Consider the following 23,138-nt stretch of genomic DNA (forward strand, 5'->3'; position numbering starts at 1 on the left):
AATGCCCCTTGTACTCCTTTGCATTTATTCTGCATTTGTGGGTGTGTCTTGCTGAGTACGGTGGTTGTACTCAATCTTGCTCAATTTTTACCCAACCCAGAAGAGGAGTTCCTGGAGGATGAAGGCTTTGGTGTCTAGCTCGTGTCTGCCGTCAAGCACCTGTGGTCGTCGCCCTAGTCTTCCGCTGTTTTTTATTTATCTTCGAGTGTGCTGGGCCTTCGTCGCCCATGTAATAAATTAACTATTTACACTTACGCTTGTTAAACTCTGAATTGTATCAACTTTTGGTATACCTTGCCTCCTTGGACAAGGAATAATATACGCACACATGGAATGCCTGTTGGGTTATTTCCGGTCGTGACAGGAGCGGCGACAGGTGGCAGGCCGATGGGTGGGCTAGGGTTTGGGATTGGGCAACCGACTGTGGCAGACCGTCAGCGGCGGGGCTAGGTTTCTTCTTTTTGAGAATTTTATTTTTTTTCACAATATTTTGATTTTCATGCGGTTGGCTTAAGCGCCCGCATGAAAAAAAAATCATATTTTTTTTTGCATGTGGTTGGGCTGAACGCATGCAAAATCCTTATTTTTTGAGCGTATGCGGGCCGCCTATCCCCATGGGCCTTGTGCAAAAATGAAATCTGTAGTGAGCAAAGCTTATTGGATGTTTAGATTTTTATTTTCAGCCGCAAAATTTGATGAAACCGTGTGGTGTTACAACTTACAAGCCTCGGCCACCAGCCCAAAACGTGTCAAATTCATCTGTGCCGAAAAATATTGTGCCTCTCCCCCTCGAGTATCTCTCCTCCCCGTCGGCCCGCGAGGGAACTTCGCCCGCCCGCCACCTGCGCCGATCTCCATCAATCTCGCGAGCAGGAGCATCCTGGTGAGCATCTCGTTCGATCATCTCTCTACACAACACGCACCTATTCCCGAATTTGGTTTACCCCTAGGGCAACCTTCTGTTCTAGGTCTGGAAGGTTGAAGCTTTTTCTCTGAACCTCCATGTCCAACGTTAGATCTGCAATCTGGATGCAAAGAAGAGTTCGTTCCTTTCCCGTATGAGTCTAATTTCGTCTAATAATACACCTATATCAAATTATTATCAATCCGGTACATATTCTCACCGTATTGTGGCACCTTTTCGGCTAATCTATATTTCTATATGTATGTATTGACCCTGTTTAATTCAGGACTCGACATTTACCTTCCTATATACAAGCAACTAGTTCTGTCGTACTCTTTTTTCGGCGAATTTGAGCTTGTCAACCATGGTGATGATGAGCTGCAAGAGGAGGAAGGTTTCACCAGCCAGTGGTACACCGGTAGTGCTGCCAGAAGAGATGGTGATTGAGGTGCTCCAATGGCTACCCGTTGAATCCGTCCTACGTTTTCGAGCCGTTTGCAGGTCCTGGGCCACGGCTCTCTCTTCCGACCAATTCTGCGGCTTCCACACGGCCAAGAACAAGATCAAGCCATTGCCACCCAAGCTGTTCTTCGTCTCGCAGACCGTGGGATTCGGCTCCACATCGGTGCACGCATCCTCGCCGCTGTCGCGGTCAGTCCCCGGCGGCGATGATCATCATGAACTGCTCTTCACTTTGGACAATGTGCGCGGCGATTTCATGGCCATGACGCGTACACCGTGCCATGGCCTCACCCTTCTGCACGATGCCATGGAACTAGAGTACTACATTCTCAATGCGGCAACAAGGTTCGATCAGCCGTCTGCCACCTTGCCAAACCGTGCCATCTGGATCTGCTGGACTGGGTTTCGATGCCCGGACAGGGGAGTACAAGGTGGTTAGGCTGTTTCGTGAGATAACTTCTGGAGAACCGCATACCAAGTGTCAGATATACACTCTAGGGGGCAAGCATGGTGACTCATGGAGGCCAGCTAGTGAAGGTGTACCTTTCAAATTCCGCATTGCTGGAACTTATTCTATTTCAACTTCACAACAACATAAACTTCTTCCAGTGTCTGTGGATGGGTTTCTTCACTGGCTTACTGGCTCTTTGTTCTCTTTCTTGAGGCCACATGCTGCCATCTTATCCTTCTCTGTGACAGAAGAGACATTCAGATTGGTCAGGTCACCGCCCTTTCAGGTATCAGGAGTGCACTTGGTGGATTTCTCTGGTACCCTGTCATGGTCCGGGACCTTCATCGCATTTCGTCTACGCTGGAGATTTGGAAGCTGAATGATCTTTACTCTAGTGATTGGTCATTGGAGCATTGCATCGATTTGTCGACGGAGCATGTTGCCCGAGATTTAATGAAACCAGATTTTATCAGAGTTATTGGTTCTGCTAGCAGTAGTGGTATGTCAGGGAAGAAGAATGTAATCATTGCTACATCCAATCGCAAGGCGATCGCCTATGATCCGACATCCGAAACACTAGAAACAATCCTTGAGATCAAGGGAGCTCCTTTGCGTTACCAAACTGCACGTTCTGCCCTTGGACTAATCAGTTTGTTTGAAGACAGTCTTGCTCCTGTGTGTAAAACCAACGAAGAGATAGCTTTGTCATCTCCCCTTGCCAAGGTGATAAAGGAGGCCCTACTACGGCTTCCGGGTGATTATGCTGTGCAGTTCAAACTTGTCTCCAAGCAGTGGCATAGATTCATTGAAAGTGGGGGCTTCGTTTGTGGATACGACATGTATAACAACAGGGAGAGAAGGCCAAAGATCAGGCTTGTGGGCAAGGGCACAGGTGGATCATCAGGTTTTAGTTTTGCCAACATAGAGAAACTGCTTCAAGAATCTCCTAGTAAAGATACATGGCTTGATGCAAAGGTGGTTTGCTCCAAGCCTTGCCATGGGATGTATCTCATAAGCACTGAGCTGGAGGATTATCTGTACAACCCTTGTACAGGTTACCGCTATGTCCGCGGTACCCGAGGGGCTCTTGTCTACATTCCAAATAGAATACCTAGTGATAGATTTCGTCACGATCATGCTTTTACTACCGGTAATAAGAATGTCGGCCTAGGGTTCGATCCGCTGATGCAGGAGCATGTCATTGTGGAGCTTTTCTATCAGTGGAGGAACTTCAAAACTTGTCGTTACAACATAACATGCTCACTTTTTACCTGTAAATCTCGTCACACGCATGATTTTCTACAGCCGCCTCTGCCTGTGAGTGACATGCCTCCGGCTTACATGGCTGGATTTCTGTACTGGATGAGTGAGCCAAGGTTGAGCCAGAGTAAGACAAGGGCCATTCTCTCGTTCGAGATCGCGACCAAGACATTTGATGTCATCCAGTGCCCTTCGTGTGCTCCAACAAGACACAACAGAAGCCCTTGCGAATCATTTGTGGTAGAGCTTGAAGGAATGCTTTGCGTTGTTCTCGCTAATCCGTTTGAAGAGGAATTGGATATTTGGAAGAGGGAGCATGGTCAATGGGATAGAGCATACAGAGTGTGTCTGAAAGGTTGGCCTGCTTATTCCCTTGGAGCTAATGTTGTGGTTCCGATAGCTGTTGATCCGAAGGATGGAAGGATCTTGCTCAACACAGGGAGGAAATTGGGTCTCTATGATCCCACGAAGCGGGTTATCGAAAACCTGTATGATCTTGATGAGGTGCTGCGTGTCAAACAGACAGATGAGACGCTGCATGTCAAAGATAAAGAGAAAACTTTGCAGATTCAAGTCCATGATGGTTCCCAGTTAAAATGTCAGCATTCTGTCAGGAAGTTTCGCATATGGCTGTCACCTCTAGAGCATGACAGGTTCTCTTATTATGAGCCTGCACCTGCTTCATCTAGAAAGAATTCTGCTTGCTCCAATGACACTGAGATTATGCCCTTTGTTCCTATTTTGTACGAGGATAGTCTTGCTAGTTATCCCCTTGCCATCAAACCAAGGTGCTTATTTTCGATAAGCTATCACACATTTAAATGTAATCAAGTGAGCTCTGTTGCAGCCTTTACATCGGCACAGTTTTGCTTTTACTTTTTAACATTTGTGCCTGAGTGTTAGCATATCATGTAGTACTGCTAGCTAGTGTGCGTAGAAAGTTAGAAACTATATTTCTTTGATTTTCCACAGGTATTACAGAATCTGGTTTGATTTTGACAAAGTCATGTATGTCACTAACATTGTAACAGGTACCTCACGACTCAGTTACGGTCTCAAAAAGGTTCTTTTTGCAGGTACATTTTAATGAGATTTTGTCTCAACAGGGCCTCTCCAATCTGTTCATCACATGAATTGGAATCAACCTTCTTGTAGAATTTCTTTAGTTCTTGGCTACCTTTAGATACCAACTGGTCTGACTTCAGTCTCGTATCTCTCATACATTGCAGGGAAACTTGACAGCACAAAAATTTTCAGATCTTTCCCAAATGCAATGTTTGAAATTTGGTACTAATGGTGACTTCTTCAGAAAATAGACATTTATTCGTGAGCCGTTTATTGGGGAACCAAAAGATGCATTGATCTTTTTTCCTTAGAAAATAGGCATGAGAGACGTTGGAGTTCTTTTAATTTTTTCATTGCTGCAGTTTCTGTCGTGGCTGGCTGTTACTACTATGGTGAATTGAGGCATAGAGCGACACTGCAGACCTAACCAAATTTTGCTACTTACCCTAACTTTTAAAATCTATCTTTCTAAAGATGGTCGTCTCGAGCCATCTCATTAGGCCAAACGGCAGTATTAAACTTTGAGATAAATCTAAGAAAACTATGCATAAAAAAGTAGCAAAAAAATAAAAGACAAATCCTAGAGACTTCCCAATTATCTATCCTCTTTGAGACAAATCTAGAATATTCATACAAAAATTATTTATCCTCTTTGAGATAAATCTAGAATATTCATAAAAAAGAAATATCAAGAAGCAAACAAAAGGACAACATCCACATTCTAGAGGCTTCTCAACATATCTTTCCACTTTGCATCTATCTATGGTTGGTTTCATGCCAGCTGATTGGCTGCCCTCACCATCCATTATTTGAGCGACACGTGGCGAGATACAAGCAAGTTGGGACGATGAATTGAGAAAAACAAACGAGAAGAAGAGCCACTCCATTGTCGTGCCCAGAAATTCACGAACCAAAATTTCTAACCTGAATGTGCATTAAATCCCTGTCCAGGACCAGCCAGGGTACACAAATTTCTAAGCTAGTGACGGCACCATGAGGACACGGCACTGCGACGCGACGGCGGCGCGCAAGCGGCGAGCGGCGGAGCGGCAAAGAGAGAGGAGAGGAACAGGAGGGCCTCACCGACAACGAACGAGGACAGCAAGCGACGGAGGAGGGAGGTCGGCGAACAGCAGACGGCGTCGGGAGAGACCTAGGGAACACGATGAGAGGGGTTAGAGGGAGAAGGGAGGTCCGTGGTGAGCAGGAGCCATGGCCGACGGCGGTGGCTATGGAGAGGCTCACCGGCGCGTGACACACGGCGTCCTCTGATGGCGGACTTTGACGGTGGAGGGGCGGACGAGGCGGCGCTAATGGCAGGGTGCGGCAACGGCCCTAGCGGCTGCTAGAGGTGGCCGGAGCAATGGAGATGGCAGCAGCGGGTGGGCGCATGGTGCGGGCGCGGTGGAGACCTCGGGAGCGGCCGGCAGAAAAAGGAAAAAGGATGAGGAGGATTCGGGGACCGCCCGGATTTGCCGGTGAAGTGGGGGAGGTGGAGGAGGAGAGAGAGGTGGGATTCGAATTTCGAATCCCGACCGTCTCAAGGCACAAGCGCGGGCGGGAGAGAGTCGTGGGGGTGCGGGGGTGGCGGAGGAGGTGGGGACGTGCGCAGGGCGAGCGAGAAGGGCGGGGCGGCGGTTGAGGAGGGAGGCCGACTCCGGTGGCTGGAGGTTAGGGGCAAACCTAACAGGTGGGCCCCACCTGTCGGCGCCCGAGAGAGAGAGGGGGAGGGAGGGAGGACTTTGGGAGGAGGTGGGGAGGGAATGGGCCGGCGGCCCAAAGGAGGAAATAAGAGGGAAAAAGGAAGAAAAAGAGAGAAAAAGGAAAAAGGGAATTTTCTGGGGATTCTTTAATGCTTGTGCTCCTTTTTAATTGGTTAAAATTATTTCTTGGGCTCTGAAAATTCCACTAAAAATCATGTTAGTATATTTTGGCATGTAGAATCCAAGAAAAATTCCACATGCCATTTTCAATTATTGATTGCATTTATTACTTATGGACTAACTCTAGGTTAATTTGAACAATGTCTTCGAGAAATTTATTCAACAAATTTTAAAGCAAGGAAAAAGGGGAAACTTCAGGGCGTGACATCCATGTGCATAGTTGGGCCACACGGCACCCCAACCCAACAGTGTGTGATTGGTCTAGTGAAAACACGTAAAAGAGGGGAAAAAGAAAAATTAAAAAGACCCGATTATTTCATCATTCCGTGTTGTCATTCCAAAGGGTCCTAAAAATACTTTTTAAAATTCTTCATTCCATGGCAAGTATTGTGACCAGAAACATTTGCTCCTTTTTTCTAATATTGAATCAAACTCTATAATCCTAATAACCATTTTTTAAATATATAATTTTTTTGCTTACTGTCACACCCTAAAAATCCCAAATATATAAATTGTTGTCTAAATTAGAATTATTAGAATTTATTTTAAAAGCCTAGAAGAGAAGATCTAGTTTTAATTAATAAATTCCAATATAAAATGGGGCCGGATAAAATTTCATAAAATACTTTGCTTAATTCTATAATTCCTAGGTTTTTCTGGGATTAATTTGAGCTAAGGAAGTATTTTTTTAATAAATGGAATTGCATTTAATGAATAATTTAAATTGAAAAAGGTTTTAAAAGTCTCTTTTGGCTTTGGGCCGAAAGTCGGCCCAAAACCCTCTCTCTCTCCTCCTCGGCCCAAGTCGGCCCAAGTCAAGCCGAGCCGCCCGCGCGCGCGCTCGCTGCCGCTGACAGGTGGGGCCCGCCTGTCAGGATCGTCGTCTTCCTCCCGACGAAACCCTAGCCGCGCCGCGCCGCCGCCATTCCAAATCCGGCCGCCCCTTTCCGTTTCCGGTGAAATTGATTGAGGGGAAAGGATCCCTGGGATCCCCTCTATCTTTTCTCTTATGGAAACATCGTCTAAATCGCTTTGGAAATTCGCGGATTCGATCTCGAATCGGATTCGTCTCTCTCTCCCGAACCCTAATCTTTCCATCGCGTCGCCGGTCGCCGTGGGCCTTCGTCGCCGCCTTCCAACCCCTATAAAAGGACCCCCAAGCCCGCCGCTACCCGTCGCCACCCTTGCCTTCGTCTCTCGTCGTCCGTAGCGCCCTAACCCCGTGAGACCTCGCGCCGCCGTCGTCGCCGCCGCTCCAGCCGTGCGTCTCCGTCGCTGCAGTCGTCGTCGTCGCTCGGGAAGGCCGCCGTCGTGATCGCCGTCGCGTCGCCGTCCTCGTCCGCCCCTCCGTCGTTGCTGTAGACCGCCAGAGCACCGCCGTCGTCATCAAGCCGAAGGTCGCCGCCGCTTCTTCCTCGTCGCCGTCGCCGTCCGTTGATCTTCCGCCGCCGTTTTGGTCACCGGTGAGTTCGCCGTGCCATCCGCTACCCGTAGGTGCTCTCCGTTCGCGCCGCCGCGCCATCGTTCGCCGGCGAGCATGCACGCCCGAGCCGCCGCCGGTGGTGACGTCACCGCTGACGTCATCGTCGTCGCTCCCCGTGGCCCGGTCGTGGACCGATGGATCTTGGCCGTCCGTTTTGGATGGATGGATCTCAGCCGTCCAATCTCGTGAACTGCCGTCGTGCACCCGGTCCTCCGCGAACCCTAGCTGCTGACGCAATAATTCCTTTTTCCTTTTCAAAAATAATTCATTATTGCGTCATAATTCAATTAAAATCCATATAAGTGTTTTAATCCGATTTAATCTTTAAAAATTCATAACTAATTCATCTTAGCTCGGATTTAGTTGGTTCAAGTCTCTAAATTTTTCTAAAATTGAGATCTACATGTTAAAAATATCACATGTACTGTTCATGCTTGTTTATGTGCTGTTTTGGTGTTTTTGCTCTTTTCTGTTTAGATTCCGACGTTTCCGGAGAGTTCGTTTTCGCAGGAGAAGAATTTGAAGAGTTCCAAGGCTAGCAAGGCAAGTCACGCAGATCCCAAACAACCCTTTGAGCATGTTGATCCCGTTTAAAGCTATTGTTTCTATTCAACTATTGCATTTATTTTCGAATGTCATTGGGTGGAATTAACCTATTGTTTGTTATAGCCCTTTTGTTCTTGATTACTTTATTCCTTGATACCTTGGGTTATTATAACTTGACTAGTTGGGCTTTATATATTGGTTCAGCTAGATATTAGATATGATTGCTTAGCCATGCTTAGAAACATTAGCACACTATTGGGATAACTTATGATTCACTATTATTTAATGATGGCTTAATGATAGCTCATGATGGTTAATCATGATTGGTTAATGAATTAATTTGCCAACTAAAACCTGATAATGGTGGGTTGTGAGCACATGGTTTTGATGGTCGTGCTCATGACAATTAAAGACCGGTTCACGATTTTCGGTCGTGAAACATTAACCGTGCCAACCACAAGCCAGCGTGGGCAACGGCTTTACCTTTTGTATAACATGGTTCATTGCAGGGCACCAGACTGAGAAGTGGCGGAGATAAGCCCACGGGGGTCGCTGGGGAGTCCATGCCTTATTTAAGGGGGTGATTATGATCCAGGAACGGTGCGCTGTGGTGGATTGTGTTGTGCGAGGGGTACTGTCACAGCTCCTTTCCGAGGTACCGTGGTGGTATCGTGGCGCATGGTGACATGTCGTGGGGCTGTGTCTTGTGGGTACAGTGGTACACCTCTGATCAGAGTAGAACTATTCGAATAGCCGTGCCCGCGGTTATGGGCGGGTCAAACGATGTCTTTCGTGATTAGTTTCACACTTCTCACCATAATAAAAGATGCTATAACTGGTAATAATTTGATTAGCTCCTGGTTTAGAATGGTATATTCCTGGTTTGGAGATAGAACTGTGCAGCCGGGATTGGTTGTTCAGAATGGTTGGGCCTATGCAACAGGGTATGTTGTATAGCGTTGGATTAATATTGTTTAATTATTACTTAACTGTTTATTTAAATTCTGAAATGTTTATTAAATGATGTTTATGGAAATGAAACCCTACTATGCCATCCTTTGTTATCCTGTGCGCTTGCATATTTGCTGCGTGGCTTGTTGAGTATGTCATATACTCACCTTGCAATCATTCATCAGAGGAGGAGTTCGACAGTGATGCTGATGGTGTGGATGATTAGGCGTAGCCCTGGTCAAGCTGCCTGTGGAGAGGAGTCGCCTGCGCTGTTTCTTATTTTTTTTCCGCTGCTTAGATCTTTATTGATTGAGAGGAACTATCTACCTCTGTAATGACATTTTATTCGTTTATTAATTAGAGTAATAATTGTACTCTATTATCAATTTGTTATTGTGTGCCTCGGCTGATTCCTGGACGAGGGTTCACACACATGTAAGCGTTTGGAATTTTGGATAGAAATTCCAGGCGTGACAAGTTGGTATCAGAGCCACCTTGACCCTAGGATATGCCAAATGGTTACCCATAGAAGCCCTCTAAAAATATTGGCAAAGTAGAACTGTTCTCCTCCCTTTCTCTTTTAATTAAACCAAACTAATAGCACATGCACTTCATAATCTCTTTTAGTGGTTCTCATTCAAAACTTATTCCAGTGTTGTTAGTACTGTACATCTATTACTGTACTAATGGCTCATTTACCAGCAAAAGTTTTACAACATTGTTTTATTTAATCTTGTTGCAATGAAATAAAGTTAGCATGTTGATTTTATAACTTTCTTTCTTTTATTTCTTTTGGAACCTGTTGTTCAAAAGTGCAAAATTTGTGATCTTGTTTCCAACTGTTTCAACTTATCTTGCAAGCTTGGTTTACTTACTTACCTTTTACTTTGATTTTCTAACTTTATTCAAATTAATCCAAAACTTGTGCTGTTAATTGGATAAATGTCTTAACTCCCTCGTTTCACTTGTCTTTAGATGCCGCGCTACAAGCCTGAGTACTTGTTTGGTGTTGAGGGATTTGTCCAGGAGTTGCGTACGATGTCCTTTGCCATAGGATTTGGGACTGCCTCTTTGTATGCCCAGATTCCTAATGATCGTGATGAAGAGAAGTGCCGAGTCAAAGTCACCTTGAACAGTAATAGTGAAGATACCCTATCAGTGATGTTCGAAGCTGGAGGGGGAAACTACATTCATGCATGTCAGGAGGTGGCAAGGATCGCCATAGGAGAGCTCCGCGATCGCTACAGTGATCAGTTGGTCGACACTGAGTATCGCTGCCATCCTCGCCAACCCTAGGGAATTGACCGTGGCAGCTACCTTGAGACTGAGGGGATTGAGAATGATGCTACCACAAGGCATTTGGTTGAGATGCTGTGGGCTATGGATGAGACCCGCGCTGAGGTTGTGCTAGCAGCTCAAGATCGTGAAGACCGGATCGGAATCGTGGAAAGATTTGCAAGCTAGAAGACAAGGTGGATCGTTTGGAGAAGGAACTAGCCGCATTGAAGGGAGAAGCACCACCACAAAAGGCCAGGGTTCATCTTACCGCAAGGAAAAGAGCTCTATTCGTCCCTCGCTACCAATTGGCACCAAAGGTTCGTGTGGTGGAAAAAGAAGCTACCCCAGCCCTAGCGGATCCTCCGGTCGTCAACGTAAGTGATGATGAAGGAGAAGAATCGAAGCGCACCCACTCAAAGGTCGAGTGGGGAGCCACTCAAGATGATGGAGACGAGCCGAACGAGCCTTCAATCAACTCCGATGCCCGGAAGACCTAGAATGCCTTGTCAAGCCGTTGTCCTAGATCGTTGTGTTAGTTTGCTTGTTTTAAGTTTGGTTGTGTGTGTCTCGCATGTGATTTACATCAGTGGTGGGATGTAAGTGCATGCGTTTGTTTGCTTTCGAGTGTTAGGTAGTTGGTGAGTTTAGTGGTGTGAGAGTCTTCAGTTTTGTAATAATGAAACTCAGTTAAGATCAATAAAAGTTAAGTTAGTAGAAAAAATTAATTCTTTGTCCTAAGTAGTTTTCCCTGGTTTCTCTTCTTGTGCTCCTGCCCATGCCAGATGGTGCTCACTCGCAGCAACGGGAGTGGCCCCAACATCAACAATAACAATAACAACAATGGAGAGAATCCCACACTTGCCCAAGTCCTGGCTCAACAGGCACAGCTTATGAACATGATGATGCAGCAACTCCAGAACCAGCAGAACCAGGGAAATAACAATGCACCTCCCCAGAACAAGTTAGCAGAATTTCTTCGTGTGAGGCCGCCCACTTTCTCTAGCACCACTAATCCTGTTGAAGCTGGTGATTGGCTGCACGCCATAGAGAAGAAGTTGGATTTGCTTCAGTGCACTGATCAGGAGAAGGTCTCATTTGCATCACACCAACTGCATGGCCCTGCCTCTGAGTGGTGGGATCACTTCCGCCTTAACAGGACTACTGCTGAACCTATCACTTGGCTTGATTTCACCGCTGCTTTCCGGAAGACGCATATACCATCGGGAGTGGTGTCTCTCAAGAAGAAGGAATTCAGGTCACTCACCCAGGGATCTCGCACAGTCACCGAGTATCTACACGAGTTCAATCGTCTGGCTCGTTATGCTCCGGAAGATGTGCGCACTGATGAAGAGCGCCAGGAGAGGTTCTTGGAAGGACTTAATGATGAGCTTTCTTACCCACTCATGACTGGGGATTATCATGATTTCCAGAAGTTAGTGGATAAGGCTATTCGCCAGGAGGACAGGTACAACCGCATGGAGCAGAAGAAACGCCGGATTGCTCACTTCAAGGCACAGCAGGGAAATAGTCAGAGGCCGCGTCTTGCTTTGGGACCCCAGTCCATGCCACAGGGAGGTTCTTCGTTTGTTGTTCGTCCGCAGCGTCAGTTCTTAAACAACAACACGGGCAACAACAACCGCAATCAAGCTCCACGCCCTGTTGCAGCTTCGACACAGCAACAGCCTACCAAGAAGGAGCAAGGCAGCAAGCCCGGAGTATGCTTCAACTGTGGAGACCCAGGACATTACTCTGACAAGTGTCCGAAGCCCCGACGCGTGAAGGTTGTCCCTACCCAGAGCAACTCTACCGCACCAGCATCAAAGGCTCATGTCAATCATGTTGCTGCTACAGAAGCTCAAGGTGCTCCAGATGTGATTTTGGGTACGTTCCTTGTTAACTCAATTCCTGCAACAATGCTTTTCGATTCTGGCGCTACACATTCATTTTTATCTATGAGTTTTGCGGGAAATCATGGGATGGAAGTAGAAGATCTTAGACGTCCTTTGATGGTTAGTACCCCGAGTAATCAAGCACTCTCTTTGCAAAGTAGCCCCTCTGTCAGAATAGAAATTCAAGGAGTACCATTTCTGGCCAATCTTATCCTGTTAGAATCCAAAGACCTTGATGTCATCCTAGGGATGGACTGGTTAGCCAGATATAAAGGTGTGATAGACTGTGCCAACAGAAAAGTAACTCTCACCAGCAATGATGGTCGAGTTGTAACTGTCATGCATTGTCTTCTGAGTCTTTAAGGTCAAGTCTGAACCAAATGACTTTGGAAGAGATTCCTATAGTCCGGGAGTATCCCGATGTGTTCCCAGACGATTTACCTGGTATGCCGCCTAAAAGGGATATAGAGTTCAGAATAGATTTGGTACCAGGAACCACTCCGATCCATAAGAGACCTTATAGAATGGCAGCCAATGAGTTGGCAGAAGTCAAGAGGCAAGTAGACGATTTGCTTCAGAAAGGATACATCAGACCAAGTTCATCTCCATGGGGAGCTCCAGTTATTTTTGTGGAAAAGAAAGATCATACCCAGAGGATGTGTGTGGACTATCGTGCACTAAATGATGTGACTATCAAGAATAAGTACCTGCTGCCCAGAATTGATGATTTGTTTGATCAGCTTAAAGGTGCCACCGTTTTCTCCAAGATAGATCTTCGATCAGGGTATCACCAGTTGAGGATTAAAGAAGAAGATATACCTAAGACGGCTTTTACCACTAGGTATGGATTGTTCGAATGTACTGTTATGTCTTTTGGACTTACCAATGCCCCCGCTTTCTTCATGAACTTAATGAATAAGGTGTTTATGGAATACCTAGACAAGTTCGTGGTGGTCTTTATTGATGACATTCTTATCTACTCTCGAACCAAAGAAGAGCATGAAGAACATCTTCGTCTTGCATTAGAGAAGCTGCGAGAACATCAGTTGTATGCCAAGTTTAGCAAATGTGAATTCTGGTTGTCTGAAGTGAAGTTCCTTGGTCACGTCATCTCAGCTGGAGGAGTTGCCGTTGATCCTAGTAATGTGGAATCCGTAACCAACTGGAAACAACCGAAGACAGTTTCAGAGATTCGCAGTTTCCTGGGTCTTGCAGGTTATTACCGGAGGTTCATAGAGAATTTCTCCAAGATTGCTAAGCCCATGACACGACTGCTTCAGAAAGATGTGAAGTACAAGTGGTCAGAAGAATGTGAGCAGAGTTTTCAAGAGTTGAAAAGTCGCTTAATATCAGCACCCATTTTGATTTTTCCTGATCCAAAGAAGGGTTTCCAAGTGTATTGCGATGCATCTAAGCTTGGCTTAGGTTGTCTTCTGATGCAAGATGGGAAGGTGGTTGCCTATGCATCTCGTCAGCTACGCCCGCATGAGAAGAACTACCCTACTCATGATCTTGAGTTAGCTGCAGTGGTTCATGCGTTGAAGATTTGGCGTCATTATCTTTTCGGTACTCGTACAGAGGTGTACACCGATCACAAGAGTTTAAAGTATATCTTTACTCAGCCAGACCTGAACATGAGACAACGGAGATGGTTGGAATTAATTAAGGATTATGACATGGGAATTCATTATCACCCGGGAAAGGCTAATGTTGTAGCAGATGCTCTTAGCAGGAAAGGCTATTGCAATGCTACGGAAGGACGACAGTTGCCATTGGAGTTATGCAAGGAATTTGAAAGATTAAATTTGGAAATTGTCAGTAGAGGTTTTGATGCAGCATTAGAAGCAAAGCCCACTCTAATTGATCAAGTAAGAGAAGCTCAAATTAACGACCCTGACATTCAAGAAATTAAGAAGAATATGAGAAGAGGAAAAGCTATCGGTTTCTTGGAAGATGAGCAAGGGACTGTATGGTTGGGCGAGAGAATCAATGTTCCCGACAACAAAGATTTAAAAGATGCAATTCTGAAAGAAGCTCATGATACTTTATACTCCATTCACCCTGGTAGTACCAAGATGTACCAGGATCTCAAGGAAGGATTTTGGTGGGCAAGTATGAAGGGTGAAATCGCAGAATACGTAGCAGTATGTGATGTTTGTCAGCGGGTCAAGGCAGAACATCAGAAACCCGCCAGTTTGTTGCAGCCTTTGAAGATACCAGAATGGAAGTGGGAGGAAATCGGTATGGATTTCATCACTGGTCTACCCAGAACGTCATCAGGCCATGACTCTATTTGGGTGATAGTCGACAGACATACCAAACTGGCTCATTTCATCCCAGTAAAGACAACATATTCCGGAAGTCAGTTGACGGAATTGTATATGGCAAGGATTGTGTGTTTGCATGGCGTCCCTAAGAGAATAGTGTCTGATCGAGGTAGTCAGTTTACTTCAAAGTTTTGGAAGAAACTTCAAGAAGAGATGGGTTCTAAGCTGAACTTTAGTACTGCTTATCATCCGCAGACAGACGGACAAACCGAAAGGGTAAATCAGATTTTGGAAGACATGTTGAGAGTTTGTGCTTTAGACTTTGGTGGAAGTTGGGATAAGAATCTACCTTATGCGGAATTCTCGTACAACAACAGTTATCAAGCTAGTCTCCAAATGGCTCCTTACGAAGCACTGTATGGTCGGAAGTGCCGCACTCCGCTTTTGTGGGATCAAACGGGAGAACGTCAGCTTTTTGGGACTGATATCCTGAGGGAAGCAGAAGAAAAGGTGAAAATCATTCAAGAAAGATTGCGTGTGGCTCAGTCTCGTCATAAGAGTTATGCCGACAATCGCCGCAGAGATTTGAGTTTTGACGAAGGAGATTATGTGTACCTTCGTGTCACGCCTCTTCGAGGGGTTCATCGCTTCCACACCAAAGGAAAATTGGCACCGTGTTTTGTGGGACCTTACAAGATTGTCAGTAGAAGAGGAGAGGTTGCTTATCAGTTGGAGTTACCTCAATCTTTGGCAGGAGTCCATAATGTGTTCCATGTGTCGCAATTGAAAAAGTGTTTAAGGGTACCTACCGAAGAAGCTAATCTTGAACAGATAGAAGTCCAAAAGGATCTGACCTATGTTGAGAAACCAATCCGTATCTTGGAAACAGATGAGAGAAGAACCAGAAATCGAGTCACCCGTTTTTGTAAAGTTCAGTGGAGTAATCACTCGGAAGAAGAATCAACTGGGGAACGAGAAGATGAATTGAAGTCCGCTCATCCGCATCTGTTCGCCAGTTCTTCCGAATCTCGAGGACGAGATTCTGTTTAAGGGGGGTAGGTTTGTCACACCCTAAAAATCCCAAATATATAAATTGTTGTCTAAATTGGAATTATTAGAATTTATTTTAAAAGCCTAGAAGAGAAGATCTAGTTTTAATTAATAAATTCCAATATAAAATGGGGCCAGATAAAATTTCATAAAATACTTTGCTTAATTCTATAATTCCTAGGTTTTTCTGGGATTAATTTGAGCTAAGGAAGTATTTTTTTTAATAAATGGAATTGCATTTAATGAATAATTTAAATTGAAAAAGGTTTTAAAAGTCTCTTTTGGCTTTGGGCCGAAAGTCGGCCCAAAACCCTCTCTCTCTCCTCCTCGGCCCAAGTCGGCCCAAGTCAAGCCGAGCCGCCCGCGCGCGCGCTCGCTGCCGCTGACAGGTGGGGCCCGCCTGTCAGGATCGTCGTCTTCCTCCCGACGAAACCCTAGCCGCGCCGCGCCGCCGCCGCCATTCCAAATCCGGCCGCCCCTTTCCGTTTCCGGTGAAATTGATTGAGGGGAAAGGATCCCTGGGATCCCCTCTATCTTTTCTCTTATGGAAACATCGTCTAAATCGCTTTGGAAATTCACGGATTCGATCTCGAATTGGATTCGTCTCTCTCTCCCGAACCCTAATCTTTCCATCGCGTCGCCGGTCGCCGTGGGCCTTCGCCGCCGCCTTCCAACCCCTATAAATGGACCCCCAAGCCTGCCGCTACCCGTCACCACCCTTGCCTTTGTCTCTCGTCGTCCGTAGCGCCCTAGCCCCGTGAGACCTCGCGCCGCCGTCGTCGCCGCCGCTCCAGCCGTGCGTCGCCGTCGCTGCAGTCGTCGTCGTCGCTCGGGAAGGCCGCCGTCGTGATCGCCGTCGCGTCGCCGTCCTCGTCCGCCCCTCCGTCATTGCTGTAGACCACCGGAGCACCGCCGTCGTTGTCAAGCCGAAGGTCGCCGCCACTTCTTCCTCGTCGTCGTCGCCGTCCGTTGATCTTCCGCCGCCGTTTCGGTCACCGGTGAGTTTGCCGTGCCGTCCGCTACCCGTAGGTGCTCTCCGTTCGCGCCGCCGCGCCGTCGTTCGCCGACGAGCATGCACGCCCGAGCCGCCGCCGGTGGTGACGTCACCGCTGACATCATCGTCGTCGTTCCCCGTGGCCCGGTCGTGGACCGATGGATCTTGGCCGTCCGTTTTGGATGGATGGATCTCGGCCGTCCAATCTCGTGAACCGCCATCTTGCACCCGGTCCTCCGCGAACCCTAGCCACTGACGCAATAATTCCTTTTTCCTTTTCAAAAAAAATTCATTATTGCGTCATAATTCAATTAAAATCCATATAAGTGTTTTAATCCGATTTAATCTTTAAAAATTCATAACTAATTCATCTTAGCTCGGATTTAGTTGGTTCAAGTCTCTAAATTTTTCTAAAATTGAGATCTACATGTTAAAAATATCCACATGTACTGTTCATGCTTGTTTATGTGCTGTTTTGGTGTTTTTGCTCTTTTCTGTTTAGATTCCGACGTTTCCGGAGAGTTCGTTTTCGCAGGAGAAGAATTTGAAGAGTTCCAAGGCCAGCAAGGCAAGTCACGCAGATCCCAAACAACCCTTTGAGCATGTTGATCCCGTTTAAAGCTATTGTTTCTATTCAACTATTGCATTTATTTTCGAATGTCATTGGGTGGAATTAACCTATTGTTTGTTATAGCCCTTTTGTTCTTGATTACTTTATTCCTTGATACCTTGGGTTATTATAACTTTTTTATAACATGGTTCATTGCGGGGCACCAGACTGAGAAGTGGCGGAGATAAGCCCACGGGGGTCGCTGGGGAGTCCATGCCTTGTTTATAAGGGGGTGATTATGATCCAGGAACGGTGCGCTGTGGTGGATTGTGTTGTGCGAGGGGTACTGTCACAGCTCCTTTCCGAGATACCGTGGTGGTATCAAGACGCATGGTGACATGTCGTGGGGCTGTGTCTTGTGGGTACAGTGGTACACCTTTGATCAGAGTAGAACTATTCAAATAGCCGTGCCCGCGGTTATGGGCGGGTCAAACGATGTCTTTCGTGATTAGTTTCACACTTCTCACCATAATAAAAGATGTTATAACTGGTAATAATTTGATTAGCTCCTGGTTTGGAATGGTATATTCCTGGTTTGGAGATAGAACTGTGCAGCCGGGATTGGTTGTTCAGAATGGTTGGGCCTATGCAACAGGGTATGTTGTATAGCGTTGGATTAATATTGTTTAATTATTACTTAACTGTTTTATTAAATTCTGAAATGTTTATTAAATGCGGTTTATGCAAATGAAACCCTACTATGCCATCCTTTGTTATCCTGTGCACTTGCATAATTGCTGCGTGGCTTGCTGAGTATGTCATATACTCACCTTGCAATCATTCATCAGAGGAGGAGTCCTACAGTGATGCTGATGGTGTGGAGGATTAGGTGTAGCCCTGGTCAAGATGCCTGTGGAGTGGAGTCGTCTGCGCCGTTTACCTTATTTTCCGCTGTTTAGATCTTTATTGATTGAGAGGAACTATCTACCTCTGTAATGACATTTTATTCGCTTATTAATTTGAGTAATAATTGTACTCTATTATCAATTTGTTATTGTGTGCCTCGGCTGATTCCTGGACGAGGGTTCACACACATGTAAGCGTTTGGAATTTTGGATAGAAATTCCGGGCGTGACATTTACACTTTGAAATAGGATTTTTTTAGAGTACCTTTGGGTGGATGTTGGCAGTCCATGAGATGAGATCGTACGGAGGAGATCAATTTCTACTACAGGTGGTAACAAGTGTAGTAGGTGTAGTAAAAGGGTAAATATGGAAAAGGAATTCGTGGCACTGTTGTAGCTTCGCAGTTAATGGAGGGTGTAATCCGTGGCACTATTGTAAATTCGTGGCACTATTGTAATGGACATTTTCAATTTCGTGTGATGCCCTTTGGTCTCACCAATGCCCTAGCCACCTTTCAATGTCTTATGAACTCCATTTTTTGCCCATTTCTGCGTAAATTTGTATTGGTTTTCATGGATGATATACTGGTGTATAGCAAGTCTTGGGCTGATCACCTTCATCACCTCCGTTGTGTTTTACAGTTACTGCAACAACATCAACTTTGTGCCAAGTTGTCTAAGTGTTCTTTTGCAGCCCCACAGTTGGAGTTTTGGGACACATTATCTCAGCTGCTGGTGTTGCAACTGACTCTGAAAATATTAGAGTAATGTTGTAGTGGCCTGTGCCAACTAACCTCACTGAGCTCAGGGGTTTTTAGGCCTCACTGGTTATTATTGCAAATTTATTAAGCATTATGGCATCCTGGCAAAACCTCTGACAACCTTACTAAAGAAGAATACCAAGTTTGTGTGGTCAGATAAGACTCAGCAAGCATTTGATAAGCATTTGATGACCTGAAGCATGCTATGACCACTGCTCCAGTTCTTTTGCTGCCTGATTTTACCAAGCCCTTCACTATTTAAACTGATGCATGCTCTTCAGGCGTTTTCTGTCAGGAGGGCCAACCAGTGGCTTTTTACAGTAAAGCATTGGGAGTTAATAATCAGAAATTATCTATTTATGAGATGGAGTTCTTGGCTATCATGATGGCTGTGGATAAATGGAGACCTTATTTGTTGAGGGGCCCCTTTGTTATCAAAACTGACCATCGGTCCTTGTGCCATTTGGATGATCAGATTTTGGGTTCTGAATTGCAAAGGAAGGCTATGACCAAGTTGATTGGTCTGCAATATCAATTTCAGTAAAAAAGGGGTCTGAAAACCGACTGCTGATGCTCTTTCTCGTGTGGGCTATTTTTTCTCTTTACATGCTATTTTAGTAGCTCAGCCTGTGTGGGTGCAGGAAGTGGTTAACTCCTATGTGGTGGATCCCCAGGCTCAGTCCTTGCTTACTGAATTAGCTGTTGTCTCTCCTAATACTCAAGGTTATTCCTTGTCTAATGGTTTGATCAAGAAGAAGGGCAGGATTTGGCTGGGCACTAATTCTGCTTTGCACACTAAGATCATTTTTGCCTTCCATGACTCAGCTATTGGGGGCCATTCTGGCATTCAGGCCACATATCAGAGAGTAAAGAAATTATTTGTTTGGAGGGGTCTGAAGCAGTCAGTGGAAGAATTTGTTCAGCAGTGCACTGTTTGTCAGAAGGCCAAACATGAACATTGCTCTTATCCTGGGTTATTACAACCGTTACCAATTCCTTCAAGGGTTTGGCAGGATATCTCTATGGATTTTATTGAGGGTCTTCTTGTGTCTAAAGGCAGTGATGTCATTTTGGTCGTGGTGGATTGATTTACTAAGTATGCACATTTTTTGCCATTGAAACACCCATTTTCTGCACTGCAAGTGGCTGAAAGTTATCTGAATCGAGTAGCTTATTTATATGGCATGCCCAAATCTATTGTGCCTGATCGTGACAAAATCATCACTAGTCATTTTTGGCGGCATTTGTTCAAGAGATTTGGCATTCCTTTGAATCTGACAATTGCATATCATCCCCAGTCAGATGGACAGACAGAGTGGGTAAACCAGTGCTTGGAAATGTACCTACGTTGTGCTGTGGCTTCAACCCCAACTAAATGGAGTTCCTGGCTTTCCTTGGCTCAGTATTGGTACAATACTAGTTCTCATTCAGCATTGAAATGCTCTCCCCACAAGGCTTTATATGGCAGTGATCCCACTTATGGTCTTTTGCCTTCAGTACCTGAGCCTGACGAAGATTGTGACGCTGGTGCTGCTGCTCTATTGCAAGGATGTGCCTTGTTTTCATCTATGTTGCAACATCATTTGGCTCGCGCTCAGAACCACATGAAATAGCTAGCAGACGCCAAGCGCACTGCTCGTTCTTTTCAAGTTGGGGATTTGGTACTCTTGAAATTATAGCCATATGCTCAGTGCTAAGTGGTATCACGTCCCTTTCCTAAATTGGTATTCAAGTATTTTGGGCCCTTTGAAATCTTGCAAGCAATTGGCTCGGTGGCTTACAAACTGAATTTACCTTATGATAGTCTCATTCATCCGGTGTTTCATGTGTTTCAGTTAAAGCAATTTGTTCCTGACAACAAACCGGTGTTCTCTCAGTTGCCCATGGCTGCTCAACTGGATGTTGCTGATTTGGTTCCTTCTAAAGTTTTGGATCGGTGAATGGTGAAGAATGGCAATGCCGCTGTGGTCCAGTTCTTGGTGCGTTGGGGTTCTCTTCCTGCTGCTTTGGCCACCTGGGAGGATGCTGATGTCGTTCGCACAAGATTTCCGAATGCTGTCGCTTGGGGACAAGCTCCAATTCCAGGGGAAACTGTTATGCCTGTGCCGAATGAGTTACAGGCAAGGGCAGAAGGAGGTGCGCCGAATTTAAGACGTACTGTGAAAAGACATTTTCGAGTGGCTATAGCGTGTTGAGTTTATGTACTGATTTGTGACACTGGCTTGTGGGGCCAGGGGTTGTTGAGTCAGGTGTGTGGTGTATAAATCGCCAGCCTGTAGGCATGTGACATCTATCGAAAAAGAGAAAGAAAAATACTACCCGTCCTCTGTTTCTCTCTCTCTCTCTCTCTCTTGCTCTATTTCTTTTTCCTCCCAACTACTCTGTTTTCTGTCAGATCGATGCTCGCCGGCAATCGAGGTCATAAGAGTGTGCGAGCAAGTGAAGCGAGGTCCCGAGGAGTTGATAAGAGGAAGTTACACGGGATCCACTAAGGCTTCGACAAATGAGTAGCGACAGCGTTTGTGGCAGCAGGGGAGAGAGCAGCCCACTCGACGACAATCTTGGAGGGTGGGATCAGCGGCGCGATGGCGTGGCACGGTGGCAGCGGTGATGGCGGTGAGCGTGCCATCCCCTCGATCTGGTGACGATGGCGGTCGACGGCCGACAGGGACAGGGTGGTGGCGGCGCGACTGTGACTTGTGAGGCGAGCGACAGTGACCTGCGAAGCAACGGCAGTTAGGGTTGGGAATCGCGAGGGAATCACCACGGAGCAGATCGCCGCGGGCGGCCTGGCGATGGCGTGGCCGCGGAAGATGGGAGGTTGACGAATGTTTTTTTTTCTTGAGAATCGCGAGATCGCGGAATCGTGGGGGAGGGGAGTTTCGGAGAAAGAGGGAGGGCGAGCGCTTGGATGAGGAGCAATTCCAGACGTTAGATTGAGATGAGATAATCTGAACTGCTGAGTGATGAATGAAAGAATGAGAGATGAGTGAATGAAACTATTTGCTGAACTATAGGATAGATATAGGGTATATTACAAAGTTGGAATATGAATTTAAAAGTTGTTGTACAGAACTATGCGCAAAAATGGTCATCCGATAGGGCTAAGAGCATCACTAATGTAGAGTTAGATCCACGAGTGTACTGAACTGAAAGAAAAATAGCAACCAGGCCTCTTCTGACCACTCATTGCTTTATTCCATAATGCAAACAATGAAAAGAAGTACTACCTCCATTCCATTTTAGGTTATAAAACAGACATATATATGAATGTGGGCAATGCTAGAAAGTCTTATAATATAAAACGGAGGAAGTATTATCTAATTTGAAGCATCCGGTCTCAAGGGGAAGCAGCGGCTGTTCCTACTTTTTTTTTCTGAATCCCATGCTACACAATGTATTGTACCAGTTTCATAAAAAAAAATCTCTTTGTACCTCTTATAAAACCCATATTACAGATGCTCTAAAGGCCCCACAGTAGGGCTATCCATAAATTAATTTACTGGGAGGCCAGCCGAAGAGTTAAAAATGGGCCAGGGTTGGATTAGGGTTGAGTGAGATGCTTAAGTGGCAGGCAAGACTATCCTGGGTTCATATAGGGAATAAGTCTACTTTGACTCCCTTAAAAAGTAACCCGAATCTAATCCGTAACCCTCAATCGTAAAACCAGATATCTTGACCCGTAAACTGTTAAAACCAGTGCAATTTGACTCCCTCGATGTTTTTCGAGGGGGTTTCGCTGACATGGCACGTTACGTGGTGGTGTTGACTTGGTCTTTGTCCCACGTAGCATTAACGTGACGCTTATGTGACATTAGAATTAAAAAAATATGTAGGACCCATTTGTCATTCATAAAAAAATAATTGTGGGACCCACAGACAAGTGGGGCCCACATGTCAGTCTATCCTTTCACCCATCTCTCTCATCTTCTTCCCACTCGGACGTCCCCGACGAGATCAACGCAGCAAGGGTATAGGCGCCGGCGGTGACTGCCCCGATGGCGTCCACTAGAGTTCCCTCGCCGAGCTCTATCTTGCTGCCATCGCCGTCCACCTCTAGTCGCCGTCCTGCGCTCCCTCGTAGTCCCCCGTGAAGAAGAAAAGGAGACCAGGGAGAAGGTGAGAAAGAGAGAGAGAGAGAGCCGTCCCCGTCACTGCCGACGCCGCTGGCCTAGAGCTCTGTCCCGCCGCCGTCTCTCTCTCTCCACCTCTCCATCTCTTCCCCTTGACCCCGGCATCGGTGGCTCACATCCAGGACGGAGACCAGAGGAAGTGGAGCTCCACGACAGGCAGTGGCGGGTGGTGCGAAGCTCGGGAAGCAACGCGACTCACTTCACCAAGCATGGCCCGCTGGCGTCTACTCTTTGTCGTTGTCGTCATCCTGATGGAGCTCTCGCAAGCGTGAGGCAGTGTCGACCTCCTGGGAGAGATGGAGGCTC

General features: G+C 46.1%; 1 pseudogene; it reads left to right on the forward strand.

Moving 5' to 3' along the window:
* Window positions 1-1,199: 1,199 nt before the first annotated feature.
* On the forward strand, window positions 1,200-4,069 carry LOC127780458 (uncharacterized; annotated as a pseudogene).
* The last annotated feature ends 19,069 nt before the right edge of the window (window positions 4,070-23,138 follow it).

This window comes from Oryza glaberrima, chromosome 7 (assembly GCF_000147395.1).
Source record: "Oryza glaberrima chromosome 7, OglaRS2, whole genome shotgun sequence".
NCBI lineage: Eukaryota > Viridiplantae > Streptophyta > Magnoliopsida > Poales > Poaceae > Oryza > Oryza glaberrima.